We start from the raw sequence: 15,406 nt of genomic DNA on the forward strand, positions 1-15,406 counted from the left end.
TGGGCCTTGTATTTTTGTTCATGCTGTGTTATGTAGTTATGATATTGTAGTGTGTTTTGTCTTGTAATGGTAGGTTGTTAAAAAAAGTGTATAGTATTGTTAAATTACTGTATGTATATGTGTGTATTTTGTTTTTTGTAATAATGTATATAGTTAGTATGATGGGGGGGTACAGTTTAGGTTGGGAGGGGGGTGTGGTGTGCTGGGAGGGGTTTTTCTTTATATGGGCACATGGACCCAAGAACTGTGGGCATGAAACTTTCCAAAAAGCATGGACCCAGGGGTAGGTGTGATAAAAAATATATTGGGCATGAGCTTACATGGACCCGTGGTGTATAGATTAATAAAGGCATGAACTGACATGGACCTAAAAAAAGGTGTAGGGGAAAAAAAAAAAAAAAAAAAAAACTAAAAAAATAAAAAAAAAAGGGTGTGTTTTGCTGTGTAATAATGTGTTAAGCTTTATATGGCCAGGTGGGTCTTTACTTTTCTTTTTGGGCAGTATGGGCCAGTTTTTCTTTTATAGTTTTTTATGTATAACATGATATGAGTGGGGGTATGAGTGAATATGTGTGAGTGTGCTTTATTTTTTCTTTATTTTATTTAACATATAGTGAGGTGTGGTACTGTTCCTGCTGGGGGTTCTTTAAAACTGTAAAGTTTTAAATAAGAGACTCTGCTGGTTTGATGAAGGATTTCCTTCTGGTTGGTTGTTTTTAAAAAAAGAAATGCTGGTTTATTTTTGTTGTACAGTATGTTTTGTATTTCTCGGTTTCTTTTGTAATGTATGTGTTTTGTATTTTTATAATAAAAGAGTTCCTGAAGGAACTACAGATAGAGCTTTGGAATGGTGCCCGGGCTGCCCCTGCAAGACTTTCACACTTGGGTGCCCCTCAGACGCTGGTTTGGTAGTTGAGGATTTGGTGGGCGGGGCCACTCTGGGTCCAATTTGGTGGCCCGGGTCACTCTGGGTCCGATTTGGTGGCCCGGGTTACTCTGGGTCCGATTTGGTGGCCTGGGTCTGATTTGGTGGCCCGGGTCACTCTGGGTCCGATTTGGTGGCCCGCGTCACTCTGGGTCCGATTTGGTGGCCCGGGTCACTCTGGGTCCGATTTGGTGGCCCGGGTCACTCTGGGTCCGATTTGGTGGCCCGGGTCACTCTGGGTCCGATTTGGTGGCCCGGGTCACTCTGGGTCCGATTTGGTGGCCCGGGTCACTCTGGGTCCGATTTGGTGGCCCGGGTCACTCTGGGTCCGATTTGGTGGCCCGGGTCACTCTGGGTCCGATTTGGTGGGCCGGGTCACTCTGGGTCCGATTTGGTGGCCCGGGTCACTCTGGGTCCGATTTGGTGGCCCGGGTCACTCTGGGTCCGATTTGGCGGGCGGCGCCACTCTGGGTCCGATTTGGCGGGCGGCGCCACTCTGGGTCCGATTTGGCGGGCGGTGCCACTCTGGGCTTGATTTGGTGGGCGGCGCCACTCTGGGTCCGATTTGGCGGGCGGCGCCACTCTGGGTCCGATTTGGCGGGCGGCGCCACTCTGGGTCCGATTTGGCGGGCGGCGCCACTCTGGGTCCGATTTGGCGGGCGGCGCCACTCTGGGTCCGATTTTGCGGGCGGCGCCACTCTGGGTCCGATTTGGCAGGCGGCGCCACTCTGGGTCCGATTTGGTGAGCGGGGCAATAATTATAATAAGACTACAGATAGTGCTTTGAAATTGTGCTGTGCTATCACTTTAAGAGCTGATATTATCTGGCAAAACTGTGCTGGGGTCATGTACAGTTCGCAGGCGTTGGCATAGTAACTGGGCCTGACTGCACATATCAATGAGCTAATCAGCCAGGTGGCAAGTGGCAGGTACATTTCAAATTGCCTCAGAAACCCGGCCATTATAACCTATGGGAAAATTTCCCTATTGAAATGCATTACAATGAGGGGAAAAAACATTTTCAAACGCAAATTGCGCCAAAACTACAAATCCGATCGACACGAAAAATACTTAGCACACCTCTTGGGGACGCTGGCTTCGAAATGACACCTCACTGGAGTCTGTGAGTAAAGCGGTTCGGGCCGCATTACGTGCGGACTGAATAATAATAAGAAGAACTAGATGGGTATTTCCTGAAGGAACTACAGATAGTGCTTTGGAATGGTGCCCGGGCTGCCCCTGCAAGACTTTCACACTTGGGTGCCCCTCAGATGCTGGTTTGGTAGTTGTAGCCCCTCAGGGTTGAGGATTTGGTGGGCGGCGCCACTCTGGGTCCGATTTGGTGGGCGGCGCCACTCTGGGTCCGATTTGGCGGGCGGCGCCACTCTGGGTCCGATTTGGCGGGCGGCGCCACTCTGGGTCCGATTTGGCGGGCGGCGCCACTCTGGGTCCGATTTGGCGGGCGGCGCCACTCTGGGTCCGATTTGGCGGGCGGCGCCACTCTGGGTCCGATTTGGCAGGCGGCGCCACTCTGGGTCCGATCTGGCGGGCGGCGCCACTCTGGGTCCGATCTGGCGGGCGGCGCCACTCTGGGTCCGATTTGGCGGGCGGCGCCACTCTGGGTCCGATTTGGCGGGCGGCGCCACTCTGGGTCCGATTTGGCGGGCGGCGCCACTCTGGGTCCGATTTGGCGGGCGGCGCCACTCTGGGTCCGATTTGGCGGGCGGCGCCACTCTGGGTCCAATTTGGCGGGCGGCGCCACTCTGGGTCCAATTTGGCGGGCGGCGCCACTCTGGGTCCGACTTGGCGGGCGGCGCCACTCTGGGTCCGATTTGGCGGGCGGCGCCACTCTGGTCCGATTTGGCGGGCGGCGCCACTCTGGGTCCGACTTGGCGGGCGGCGCCACTCTGGGTCCGACTTGGCGGGCGGCGCCACTCTGGGTCCGACTTGGTGGGCGGCGCCACTCTGGGTCCGACTTGGCGGGCGGCGCCACTCTGGGTCCGATTTGGCGGGCGGCGCCACTCTGGGTCCGACTTGGCGGGCGGCGCCACTCTGGGTCCGACTTGGCGGGTGGCGCCACTCTGGGTCCGACTTGGCGGGCGGCGCCACTCTGGGTCCGACTTGGCGGGCGGCGCCACTCTGGGTCCGACTTGGCGGGCGGCGCCACTCTGTGTCCGACTTGGCGGGCGGCGCCACTCTGGGTCCGACTTGGCGGGCGGCGCCACTCTGGGTCCGACTTGGCGGGCGGCGCCAATCTGGGTCCGATTTGGCGGGCGGGGGCACTCTGGGTCCGATTTGGCGGGTGGCGCCACTCTGGGTCCGATTGGCGGGCGGCGCCACTCTGGGTCCGATTTGGCGGGCGGCGCCACTCTGGGTCCGATTTGGCGGGCGGCGCCACTCTGGGTCCAATTTGGCGGGCGGCACCACTCTGGGTCCGATTTGGCGGGCGGCGCCACTCTGGGTCCGATTTGGCGGGCGGCGCCACTCTGGGTCCGATTTGGCGGGCGGCGCCACTCTGGGTCCGATTTGGCGGGCGGGGGCACTCTGGGTCCGATTTGGCAAGCGGGGGCACTCTGGTCCGATTTGGTGGGCTGGGTCCGATTTGGTGAGCGGGGCAATAATGATAAGACTACAGATAGTGCTTTGTAATTGTGCTGTACTGTCACTTTAAGAGCTGATATTATCTGACAAAACTTGTGACCTGTTGGGCTGGTAGAGTTTATAGGCGTTGGCATAGTAACTGGGTCTCACTGCGCATATCAATGAGGTAATCAGCCAGGTGGTAGTTATTTTTAGAAATTGCCTCAGAAATCAGGCCCATTTTAAACGTATTGGAAAATTTCCCTATTGAAATGCATTGAGACACTTTTTTCAAACGCAAATTGCGCCAAAACTACAAATCCGATCGACACGAAAAATACTTAGCACACCTCTCAGGAACGCTGGCTTCGAAATGACACCTCACTGGAGTCTGTGAGTTTAGCGGTTCGGGCCGCATTACGTGCGGACTGAATAATAAGAAGAACTAGATGGGTATTTCCTGAAGGAACTACAGATAGTGCTTTGGAATGGTGCCCGGGCTGCCCCTGCAAGACTTTCACACTTGGGTGCCCCTCAGGCGCTAGTTTGGTAGTTGTAGCCCCTCAGGGTTGAGGCTTGGTGGGCCGGGTCACTCTGGGTCCGATTTGGTGGGCCGGGTCACTCTGGGTCCCATTTGGTGGGCCGGGTCACTCTGGGTCCCATTTGGTGGGCCGGGTCACTCTGGGTCCCATTTGGTGGGCCGGGTCACTCTGGGTCCCATTTGGTGGGCCGGGTCACTCTGGGTCCCATTTGGTGGGCCGGGTCACTCTGGGTCCCATTTGGTGGGCCTGGTCACTCTGGGTCCCATTTGGTGGGCCGGGTCACTCTGGGTCCCATTTGGTGGGCCGGGTCACTCTGGGTCCCATTTGGTGGGCCGGGTCACTCTGGGTCCCATTTGGTGGGCCGGGTCACTCTGGGTCCCATTTGGTGGCCCGGGTCACTCTGGGTCCCATTTGGTGGCCCGGGTCACTCTGGGCCCGATTTGGTGGCCCGGGTCACTCTGGGCCCGATTTGGTGGCCCGGGTCACTCTGGGCCCGATTTGGTCAACCCGGGTCACTCTGGGCCCGATTTGGTGGCCCGGGTCACTCTGGGCCCGATTTGGTGGCCCGGGTCACTCTGGGTCCGATTTGGTGGCCCGGGTCACTCTGGGTCCGATTTGGTGTCCCGGGTCACACTGGGTCCGATTTGGTGGCCCGGGTCACTCTGGGTCCGATTTGGTGGCCCGGGTCACTCTGGGTCCGATTTGGTGGCCCGGGTCACTCTGGGTCCGATTTGGTGGCCCGGGTCACTCTGGGTCCGATTTGGTGGCCCGGGTCACTCTGGGTCCGATTTGGTGGCCCGGGTCACTCTGGGTCCGATTTGGTGGCCCGGGTCACTCTGGGTCCGATTTGGTGGCCCGGGTCACTCTGGGTCCGATTTGGTGGCCCGGGTCACTCTGGGTCCGATTTGGTGGCCCGGGTCACTCTGGGTCCGATTTGGTGGCCCGGGTCACTCTGGGTCCGATTTGGCGGGCGGCGCCACTCTGGGTCCGACTTGGCGGGCGGCGCCACTCTGGGTCCGACTTGGCGGGCGGCGCCACTCTGGGTCCGACTTGGCGGGCGGCGCCACTCTGGGTCCGATTTGGCGGGCGGCGCCACTCTGGGTCCGATTTGGCGGGCGGCGCCACTCTGGGTCCGATTTGGCGGGCGGCGCCACTCTGGGTCCGATTTGGCAAGAGGGGGCACTCTGGTCCGATTTGGTGAGCGGGGCAATAATTATAATACTACATATAGTGTTTTGGAATTGTGCTCTACTGTCACTTTAAGAGCGGACATTATCTGACAAAACTTGTGACCTGGTAAGCTGGTAGAGTTTATAGGCGTTGGCACAGTAACTGGGTCTCACTGCGCATATCAATTAGCTAATCAGCCAGGTGGCAGTTATTTTTAGAAATTGCCTCAGAAATCAGGCCCATTATAAACGTATAGGAAAATTTCCCTATTGAAACGCATTGAGACACTTTTTTCAAACGCAAATTGCGCCAAAACTACAAATCCGATCGACACGAAAAATACTTAGCACACCTCTCAGGAACGCTGGCTTCGAAATGACACCTCACTGGAGTCTGTGAGTTTAGCGGTTCGGGCCGCATTACGTGCGGACTGAATAATAATAAGAATAACTAGATGGGTATTTCCTGAAGGAACTACAGATAGTGCTTTGGAATGGTGCCCGGGCTGCCCCTGCAAGACTTTCACACTTGGGTGCCCCTCAGGCGGTCCGATTTGGTGGGTTGGGTCAATCTGGGTCTGATTTTGTGGGCGGGGTAAATCTAGGTCCGATTCGGTGGGCGGGGTCACTTTTTGTCCGATTCTGTGGGCACGGCCACTCTGGGTCCGATTCGGTGGGCGGAGCCACTCTGGGTCCGATTTGGTGGGCGGGGCACCTTAGGGACCAATTTGGTGGGTGGGGTCACTCGGTCCGATTTGGTGGGCTGGGCACCTCAGGGTCTGATTTGGTGGGCTGGGCACCTCAGGGTCCGATTTGGTGGGTGGGGTCACTCTGGGTCCGATTTGGTGGGCGGGGTCACTCTGGGTCCGATTTGGTGGAAGGGGTCACTCTGGGTCTGATTTGGTGGAAGGGGTCACTCTGGGTCTGATTTGGTGGAAGGGGTCACTCTGGGTCCGATTTGGTGGGCGGAGCCACTCTGGGTCCGATTTGGGGGGCGGGGTCACTCTGGGTCCGATTTGGTGGGCGGGGTCACTCTGGGTCCGATTTGGTGGGCGGGGTCACTCTGGGTCCGATTTGGTGGGCCGGGCCCCTCGGGGTCCGATTTGGTGGGCCGGGCCCCTCGGGTTCCGAATTGGTGAGCGGGGTAATCTACTATATAATTGTCTAAGGGCACTTCCGTCTTTCTGTCTCACAACACCGCTACGTCATCATCTCGTGAGACCGCAATGCACTCTTGGGACCGGAGCGCGCAACAAGCATCGGGTAGCGGCCACTCCAGGTGCAACAAGCATCGTGTACCGGCCGCTCTAGGAGGTGCAACAACCATCAGATACCGGCCGCTCCAGGAGGTGAGTATGTAACTTTTTTATTTTAATTCTTTTTTTTTTTTTTTTACAGGGATATGCAGTATACTATGTGACTGGACAATATACTACGTGACTGGGCAGTATAACTACGTGGCTCTGCGCTGTATACTGCGTGGCTCTGCGCTGTATACTGCGTGGCTCTGCGCTGTATACTACGCGGCTCTGCGCTGTATACTACGCGGCTCTGCGCTGTATACTGCGCGGCTCTGCGCTGTGTACTGCGCGGCTCTGCGCTGTATACTGCGCGGCTCTGCGCTGTGTACTGCGCGGCTCTGCGCTGTGTACTGCGCGGCTCTGCGCTGTGTACTGCGCGGCTCTGCGCTGTGTACTGCGCGGCTCGGCGCTGTGTACTGCGCGTTCTGCGCTGTATACTGCGCGGCTCTGCGCTGTATACTGCGCGGCTCTGCGCTTTGTACTGTGCGGCTCTGCGCTATATACTGCGTGGCTCTTCGCTGTATACTACGCGGCTCTGCGCTGTGTACTGCGCGGCTCTGCGCTGGGTACTGCGCGTGTCCGTGCTGTGTACTGCGCGTGTCTGCGCTGTATACTGCGCGGCTCTGTGCTGTGTACTGCACGGCTCTGCACTGTGTACTGCACGGCTCTGCGCTGTATACTGCGGGGCTCTGCACTGTGTACTGCGCGGCTCTGTGCGGTATACTGCGCGGCTCTGCTCTTTATACTGTGCGGCTCTGCGCTCTGTACTGCGCGGCTCTGCGCTGTGTACTGCCCGGCTCTGCGCTGTGTACTGCGCGGCTCTGCGCGGTATACTGCGCGGCTCTGCGCTGTGTACTGCACGGCTCTGCGCTTTATACTGCGCGGCTCTGCGCTGTGTACTGCGCGGCTCTGCGCTGTGTACTGCGCGGCTCTGCGCTGTGTACTGCGCGGCTCTGCACTGTGTACTGCGCGGCTCTGCGCGGTATACTGCGCGGCTCTGCTCTTTATACTGTGCGGCTCTGCGCTGTGTACTGCGCGGCTCTGCGCTGTGTACTGTGCGGCTCTGCGCTGTGTACTGCGCGGCTCTGCGCTGTGTACTGCGCGGCTCTGCGCTTTGCACTGCGCCGCTCTGCGCTGTGTACTGCGCGGCTCTGCGCTGTATACTGCGCGGCTCTGCGCTTTCCACTGCGCCGCTCTGCGCTGTGTACTGCGCAGCTCTGCGCTGTGTACTGCACAGCTCTGCGCTGTGTACTGCGCGGCTCTGCACTGTGTACTGCGCGGCTCTGCGCGGTATACTGCGCGGCTCTGCTCTTTATACTGTGTGGCTCTGCGGTCTGTACTGCGCGGCTCTGCGCTGTGTACTGCCCGGCTCTGCGCTGTGTACTGCGCGGCTCTGCGCTGTGTACTGCGCGGCTCTGCGCGGTATACTGCGCGGCTCTGCGCTGTGTACTGCACGGCTCTGCGCTTTATACTGCGCGGCTCTGCGCTGTGTACTGCGCGGCTCTGCGCTGTGTACTGCGCGGCTCTGCGCTGTGTACTGCACGGCTCTGCGCTGTGTACTGCGCGGCTCTGCGCTGTGTACTGCGCGGCTCTGCGCTTTGCACTGCGCCGCTCTGTGCTGTGTACTGCGCGGCTCTGCGCTGTGTACTGTGCGGCTCTGCACTGTGTACTGCGCGGCTCTGCTCTTTATACTGTGCGGCTCTGCGCTGTGTACTGCGCGGCTCTGTGCTGTGTACTGCGCGGCTCTGCGCTGTGTACTGCGCGGCTCTGCGCTGTGTACTGCGCGGCTCTGCGCGGTATACTGCGCGGCTCTGCGCTGTGTACTGCACGGCTCTGCGCTTTATACTGCGCGGCTCTGCGCTGTGTACTGCGCGGCTCTGCGCTGTGTACTGCGCGGCTCTGCGCTGTGTACTGCGCGGCTCTGCGCTTTATACTGCGCGGCTCTGCGCTGTGTACTGCGCGGCTCTGCGCTGTGTACTGCGCGGCTCTGCGCTTTGCACTGCGCCGCTCTGCGCTGTGTACTGCGCGGCTCTGCGCTGTGTACTGTGCGGCTCTGCACTGTGTACTGCGCGGCTCTGCGCGGTATACTGCGCGGCTCTGCTCTTTATACTGTGCGGCTCTGCGCTGTGTACTGCGCGGCTCTGCACTGTATACTGCGCGGCTCTGCGCGGTATACTGCGCGGCTCTGCTCTTTATACTGTGCGGCTCTGCGCTGTGTACTGCGCGGCTCTGCGCTGTGTACTGCGCGGCTCTGCGCTGTGTACTGCGCGGCTCTGCGCTGTGTACTGCGCGGCTCTGCGCGGTATACTGCGCGGCTCTGCGCTGTGTACTGCACGGCTCTGCGCTTTATACTGCGCGGCTCTGCGCTGTGTACTGCGCGGCTCTGCGCTGTGTACTGCGCGGCTCTGCGCTGTGTACTGCGCGGCTCTGCGCTTTATACTGCGCGGCTCTGCGCTGTGTACTGCGCGGCTCTGTGCTGTGTACTGCGCGGCTCTGCCCTGTGTACTGCGCGGCTCTGCACTGTGTACTGCGCGGCTCTGCACTGTATACTGCGTGGCTGTGCAATATACTACGTGGACATGCATATTCTAGAATACCCGATGAGTTAGAATCGGGCCACAGTCTAATAATCATAAGACTACAGATAGTGCTTTGTAATTGTGCTGTACTGTCACTTTAAGAGCTGATATTATTATTATTATTATTATTATTATTTATTGTTATAGCGCCATTTATTCCATGGCGCTTTACAAGTGAGGAGGGGTATACATAATAAAAACAAGTACAATAATCTTGAACAATACAAGTCATAACTGGTACAGGAGGAGTGAGGACCCTGCCCGCGAGGGCTCACAATCTACAAGGGATGGGTGAGAATACAGTAGGTGAGGATAGAGCTGATCGTGCAGCGGTTGGTTGATCGGTGGTTACTGCAGGTTGTAGGCTTGTGACCTGGTGAGCTGATAGACTTTATAGGCGTTGGCATAGTAACTGGGTCTCACTGCGCATATCAATGAGCTAATCAGCCAGGTGGCAGTTATTTTTAGAAATTGCCTCAGAAATCAGGCCCATTATAAACGTATTGGAAAATTTCTCTATTGAAATGCATTGAAACACTTTTTTCAAACACAAATTGCGCAAAAACTACAAATCCGATCGGCACGAAAAATACTTAGCACACCTCTCAGGAACGCTGGCTTCGAAATGACACCTCACTGGAGTCTGTGAGTGAAGCGGTTCGGGCCGCATTACGTGCGGACTGAATAATAATAATAATAATAAGAAGAAGTTATCCACGATGGAATAACGGTATAGTGCTTTGTTCCAAAGCACTATAATAAAAAGTTTACCACGGTGGAATAACAGTATAGTGCTTTGTTCCAAAGCACTATAATAATAAGAATAAGAAGAAGTTATCCACGATGGAATAACAGTATAGTGCTTTGTTCCAAAGCACTATAATAATAAGAACTAGATGGGTATTTCCTGAAGGAACTACAGATAGTGCTTTGGAATGGTGCCCGGGCTGCCCCTGCAAGACTTTCACACTTGGGTGCCCCTCAGGCGCTGGTTTGGTAGTTGTAGCCCCTCAGGGTTGAGGCCACTCTGGGTCCGATTTGGTGGGCCGGGTCACTCTGGGTTCGATTTGGTGGGCCGGGTCACTCTGGGTCCGATTTGGTGGGCCGGGTCACTCTGGGTCCGATTTGGTGGCCCGGGTCACTCTGGGTCCGATTTGGTGGCCCGGGTCACTCTGGGTCCGATTTGGTGGCCCGGGTCACTCTGGGTCCGATTTGGTGGCCCGGGTCACTCTGGGTCCGATTTGGTGGCCTGGGTCACTCTGGGTCCGATTTGGTGGCCCGGGTCACTCTGGGTCCGATTTGGTGGCCCGGGTCACTCTGGGTCCGATTTGGTGGCCCGGGTCACTCTGGGTCCGATTTGGTGGCCCGGGTCACTCTGGGTCCGATTTGGTGGCCCGGGTCACTCTGGGTCCGATTTGGTGGCCCGGGTCACTCTGGGTCCGATTTGGTGGCCCGGGTCACTCTGGGTCCGATTTGGTGGCCCGGGTCACTCTGGGTCCGATTTGGTGGCCCGGGTCACTCTGGGTCCGATTTGGTGGCCCGGGTCACTCTGGGTCCGATTTGACGGGCGGCGCCACTCTGGGTCCGATTTGACGGGCGGCGCCACTCTGGGTCCGACTTGGCGGGCGGCGCCACTCTGGGTCCGACTTGGCGGGCGGCGCCACTCTGGGTCCGACTTGGCGGGCGGCGCCACTCTGGGTCCGACTTGGCGGGCGGCGCCACTCTGGGTCCGACTTGGCGGGCGGCGCCACTCTGGGTCCGACTTGGCGGGCGGCGCCACTCTGGGTCCGACTTGGCGGGCGGCGCCACTCTGGGTCCGACTTGGCGGGCGGCGCCACTCTGGGTCCGACTTGGCGGGCGGCGCCACTCTGGGTCCGACTTGGCGGGCGGCGCCACTCTGGGTCCGACTTGGCGGGCGGCGCCACTCTGGGTCCGACTTGGCGGGCGGCGCCACTCTGGGTCCGACTTGGCGGCGGCGCCGCTCTGGGTCCGACTTGGCGGGCGGCGCCACTCTGGGTCCGACTTGGCGGGCGGCGCCGCTCTGGGTCCGACTTGGCGGGCGGCGCCGCTCTTGGTCTGATTTGGCGGGCCGGGTCACTCTGGGTCGGATTTGGCGGGCCGGGTCACTCTGGGTCCGATTTGGCGGGCCGGGTCACTCTGGGTCCGATTTGGCGGGCCGGGTCACTCTGGGTCCGATTTGGCGGGCCGGGTCACTCTGGGTCCGATTTGGCGGGCCGGGTCACTCTGGGTCCGATTTGGCGGGCCGGGTCACTCTGGGTCCGATTTGGCGGGCCGGGTCACTCTGGGTCCGATTTGGCGGGCCGGGTCGCTCTGGGTCCGATTTGGCGGGCCGGGTCACTCTGGGTCCGATTTTGACGGGCCGGGTCACTCTGGGTCCGATTTGGCGGGCCGGGTCACTCTGGGTCCGATTTGGCGGGCGGCGCCACTCTGATTCCGATTTGGCGGGCGGCGCCACTCTGGGTCCGATTTGGCGGGCGGCGCCACTCTGGGTCCGATTTGGCGGGCGGCGCCACTCTGGGTCCGATTTGGCGGCCCGGGTCACTCTGGGTCCGATTTGGCGGGCGGCGCCACTCTGGGTCCGATTTGGCGGGCGGCGCCACTCTGGGTCCGATTTGGCGGGCGGCGCCACTCTGGGTCCGATTTGGTGGGCGGCGCCACTCTGGGTCCGATTTGGCGGGCGGCGCCACTCTGGGTCCGATTTGGCGGGCGGCGCCACTCTGGGTCCGATTTGGCGGGCGGCGCCAGTCTGGGTCCGATTTGGCGGCCCGGGTCACTCTGGGTCCGATTTGGCGGCCCGTGTCCCTCTGGGTCCGATTTGGTGGCCCGGGTCACTCTGGGTCCGATTTGGCGGGCGGCGCCACTCTGGGTCCGATTTTGTGGGCGGCGCCACTCTGGGTCCGATTTGGCGGGCGGCGCCTCTCTGGGTCCGATTTGGCGGGCGGCGCAACTCTGGGTCCGATTTGGCGGGCGGCACCACTCTGGGTCCGATTTGGCGGGCGGCGCCACTCTGGGTCCAATTTGGCGGGCGGCGCCACTCTGGGTCCGATTTGGCGGGCGGCGCCACTCTGGGTCCGATTTGGCGGGCGGCGCCACTCTGGGTCCGATTTGGCGGGCGGCGCCACTCTGGGTCCGATTTGGCGGGCGGCGCCACTCTGGGTCCGATTTGGCGGGCGGCGCCACTCTGGGTCCGATTTGGCGGGCGGCGCCACTCTGGGTCCGATTTGGCGGGCGGCGCCACTCTGGGTCCGATTTGGCGGGCGGCGCCACTCTGGGTCCGATTTGGCGGGCGGCGCCACTCTGGGTCCGATTTGGCGGGCGGCGCCACTCTGGGTCCGATTTGGCGGGCGGCGCCACTCTGGGTCCGACTTGACGGGCGGCGCCACTCTGGGTTCGATTTGGCGTGCGGGGGCACTCTGGGTCCGATTTGGCAAGCGGGGGCACTCTGGTCCGATTTGGTGGGCTGGGTCCGATTTGGTGAGCGGGGCAATAATGATAAGACTACAGATAGTGCTTTGTAATTGTGCTGTACTGTCACTTTAAGAGCTGATATTATCTGACAAAACTTGTGACTAGTGTTGAGCGATACTTTCCGATATCGGAAAGTATCGGTATCGGAAAGTATCGGCCGATACCGTCAAAATATCGGATCCAATCCGATACCGATACCCGATCCCAATGCAAGTCAATGGGACGAAAATATCGGAATTAAAATAAACCCTTAATAAACTTGTAGGTTCATTCTACATGAAGGAAAACAACTAAGAATAATGTAGGATGTATTGGGGGACGTGGCGGAGATATTAAAGGGACAGAGGTTTAGCCCAATGTAATAGAATAGCAGGATTTTTTATTTTTTTTTATGAAGTTCGGCGTTAGAAAGAATTTGACTATGTTATTTTTTTTTTTTTTTATGTCAGATATTGATGTTTCACTACTTCCACGCCCTTCACCTTCTTTTTTACTTCTCCCACGCTTTCTTCTTAATTATCCTCATCATCAGCTTCTTTGACATCAACTTCTTCACCTTATTCATCTTCTTCTTCATCTTCTACCTATTATTTTTTGGGTTACATTGTTCATATTCTTTTTATTTTACTATTATCTTCATCATATTCAACTTCTTCATCATATTCTTATTTGTGACAGGCATTCCCGTAGTTGTTATCTATAAAAGTTTGAAGATTACACCTTCCGTTCTGCCTGTCACAAACCAGTTACATTTGTCCGCGTTCAGTTTGGCCTGCAGCATCAGGCTTTATCCAGGGGCACCACGAGGAGGAACGGACTCACCCCCATACACTGCTTAGTCTTCTTCTGCTTATAATTTACATAATATTTTTTTGCTCTGATATTTTGTGTTATGCTTAATGTCCTTCTGCTCTTTGTTCTGCAGCCTCTTGTTCTTCTGCTTCTCGGTCTTCCAGGTCGTCGTCGTCTCCAGGGTCGTCGTCTCCGGGGTCGTCGTCATCGGGGTGGTCTCCGGGGTCGTCGTCATCGGGGTGGTCTTCAGGGTCATCGTCTCCAGGGTCGTCGTCATCACGGTGGTTGTCGTCTCTGGTGTCGTCGTCATCTTAGGGGTGTTCTTCCGGGTCATCGTGTTTAGTCTCTTGAACTTGGAAATGTAGCAGAAGGTACAAGAAGGCTGAGAAAATGCCGAGAACCAGCTGATGGAACTGGAACTCGGATGGCTACCCGAAGGTCCAAGAGCCAATGGAACTACCGAGGACCAGCTGACGTTACTGGAACCCGGTTACTAAGCAGGAGGTACCCGTGCCTGAAAGCACTACCAAGGACCACCTGACGTTGGTGGAACTCGGATACCCAGAGGGAGGCACCTAAGCCAAAGGCTCTGCCCGGAACCAGCTGACGGTACTGGAACCAGGATGGGGAGCAGAAGGTACAAGAGCAAAAGACACTGCCGAGAACCAGCTGATGGTGCTGGAACCCGGATGGGTAGCCGAAGGTCCAAGAGCCAATGGAACTACCGAGGACCAGCTGACGTTACTGGAACCCGGTTACTAAGCAGGAGGTACCCGTGCCTGAAAGCACTACCAAGGACCACCTGACGTTGGTGGAACTCGGATACCCAGAGGGAGGCACCTAAGCCAAAGGCTCTGCCCGGAACCAGCTGACGGTACTGGAACCAGGATGTGGAGCAGAAGGTACAAGAGCAAGTGTCTGCGTGGCTTTTGCAGGACACGTTGCCGGCTGCACAGCAGGGGAACAGCTGGCGGTGCTGGACCCCACTGACACATTGGCGAGGTGTTTGGCTCTGTGCAGCCAGCACTTCCGGACAGCAACGAGCGGTGTTGTAGCCCGGGCTCTGCAGGGGGAGCAGAGTGTAGGCCGAAGCCTACTTGAACCAATTTCAAAGGTAACCTTTAACCCCCCCTCAGGGGTTAGAAAGTAGAAGAGCCACAGCTTATGCAGCAGTAGTGCTGCACAAGTCAAAGGTTGCTCTTTTAATTTCGCTCCTTGCACACGCTGAATGAAACACGTATAACATTTAGCCCTTTATACAGTCAAACTGTGTTGGAGGCGCGAGTTCCCTTTGTAATGAGACGCAGCACAGATGTCAAGAATCCCACCTTGGTGCTGGGTGCAGCCTCCTGAGCGTTGTTATTTGCTGTACAGGAGTCTGCGCTGTCGTGTTATCCCCTGGCCTAGCGCCGTTAGCGCTGCCCATCTTCTGACCTCATTTAATGTTGGCCGGTGCGGTTCGCGATGCCCATGAATCACAGCCCCGCAGTGTATTGACATAGTTTAAACACTGCGGGGCTGGGATTCATGGCCTGGCGCAGTACATATGTTCGCCTCTCGCTTGGGTTCTTACACCCGCTTCAGACTATGCGGCGTCATCTGATCCCTTATCGCATGCCACGGCCATGAAGCCGCACAGTCCGAAGAAGGCGGAAGGAGAGGAGGGACAGGCGAACTGATGCACTGATCCTGCCCATCAATCACACCCTCGCAGTCCCAATAAATAAGACACCGAGGGGCGTTGTGTGGGTCAGGGCGGCCGCAGAGGCGCAGGCAGCCAAACCATGATGCCAGAAGACGGGCAGCGCTACCAAGGGGGTTGCAGCGTGTCATTACAAAGGAAAGTCACACCACCGGGACGGTTAAATGGTCACACAGAGGACACATTGCAGACGTGTTTTCAGTTCCACATGTGCGAGGAGAATACGTTTCTGAGCCACCTTGCACACATGCAGCATTACCGCTGTACAAGGTGGCTGGATAACGTAAAAACGCCTGGGGGAGGGGGGACAGGTTCCCTTCAATTTCA

Source organism: Ranitomeya variabilis, chromosome 6 (genome assembly GCF_051348905.1).
Source record: "Ranitomeya variabilis isolate aRanVar5 chromosome 6, aRanVar5.hap1, whole genome shotgun sequence".
Taxonomy (NCBI): Eukaryota; Metazoa; Chordata; class Amphibia; order Anura; family Dendrobatidae; genus Ranitomeya; species Ranitomeya variabilis.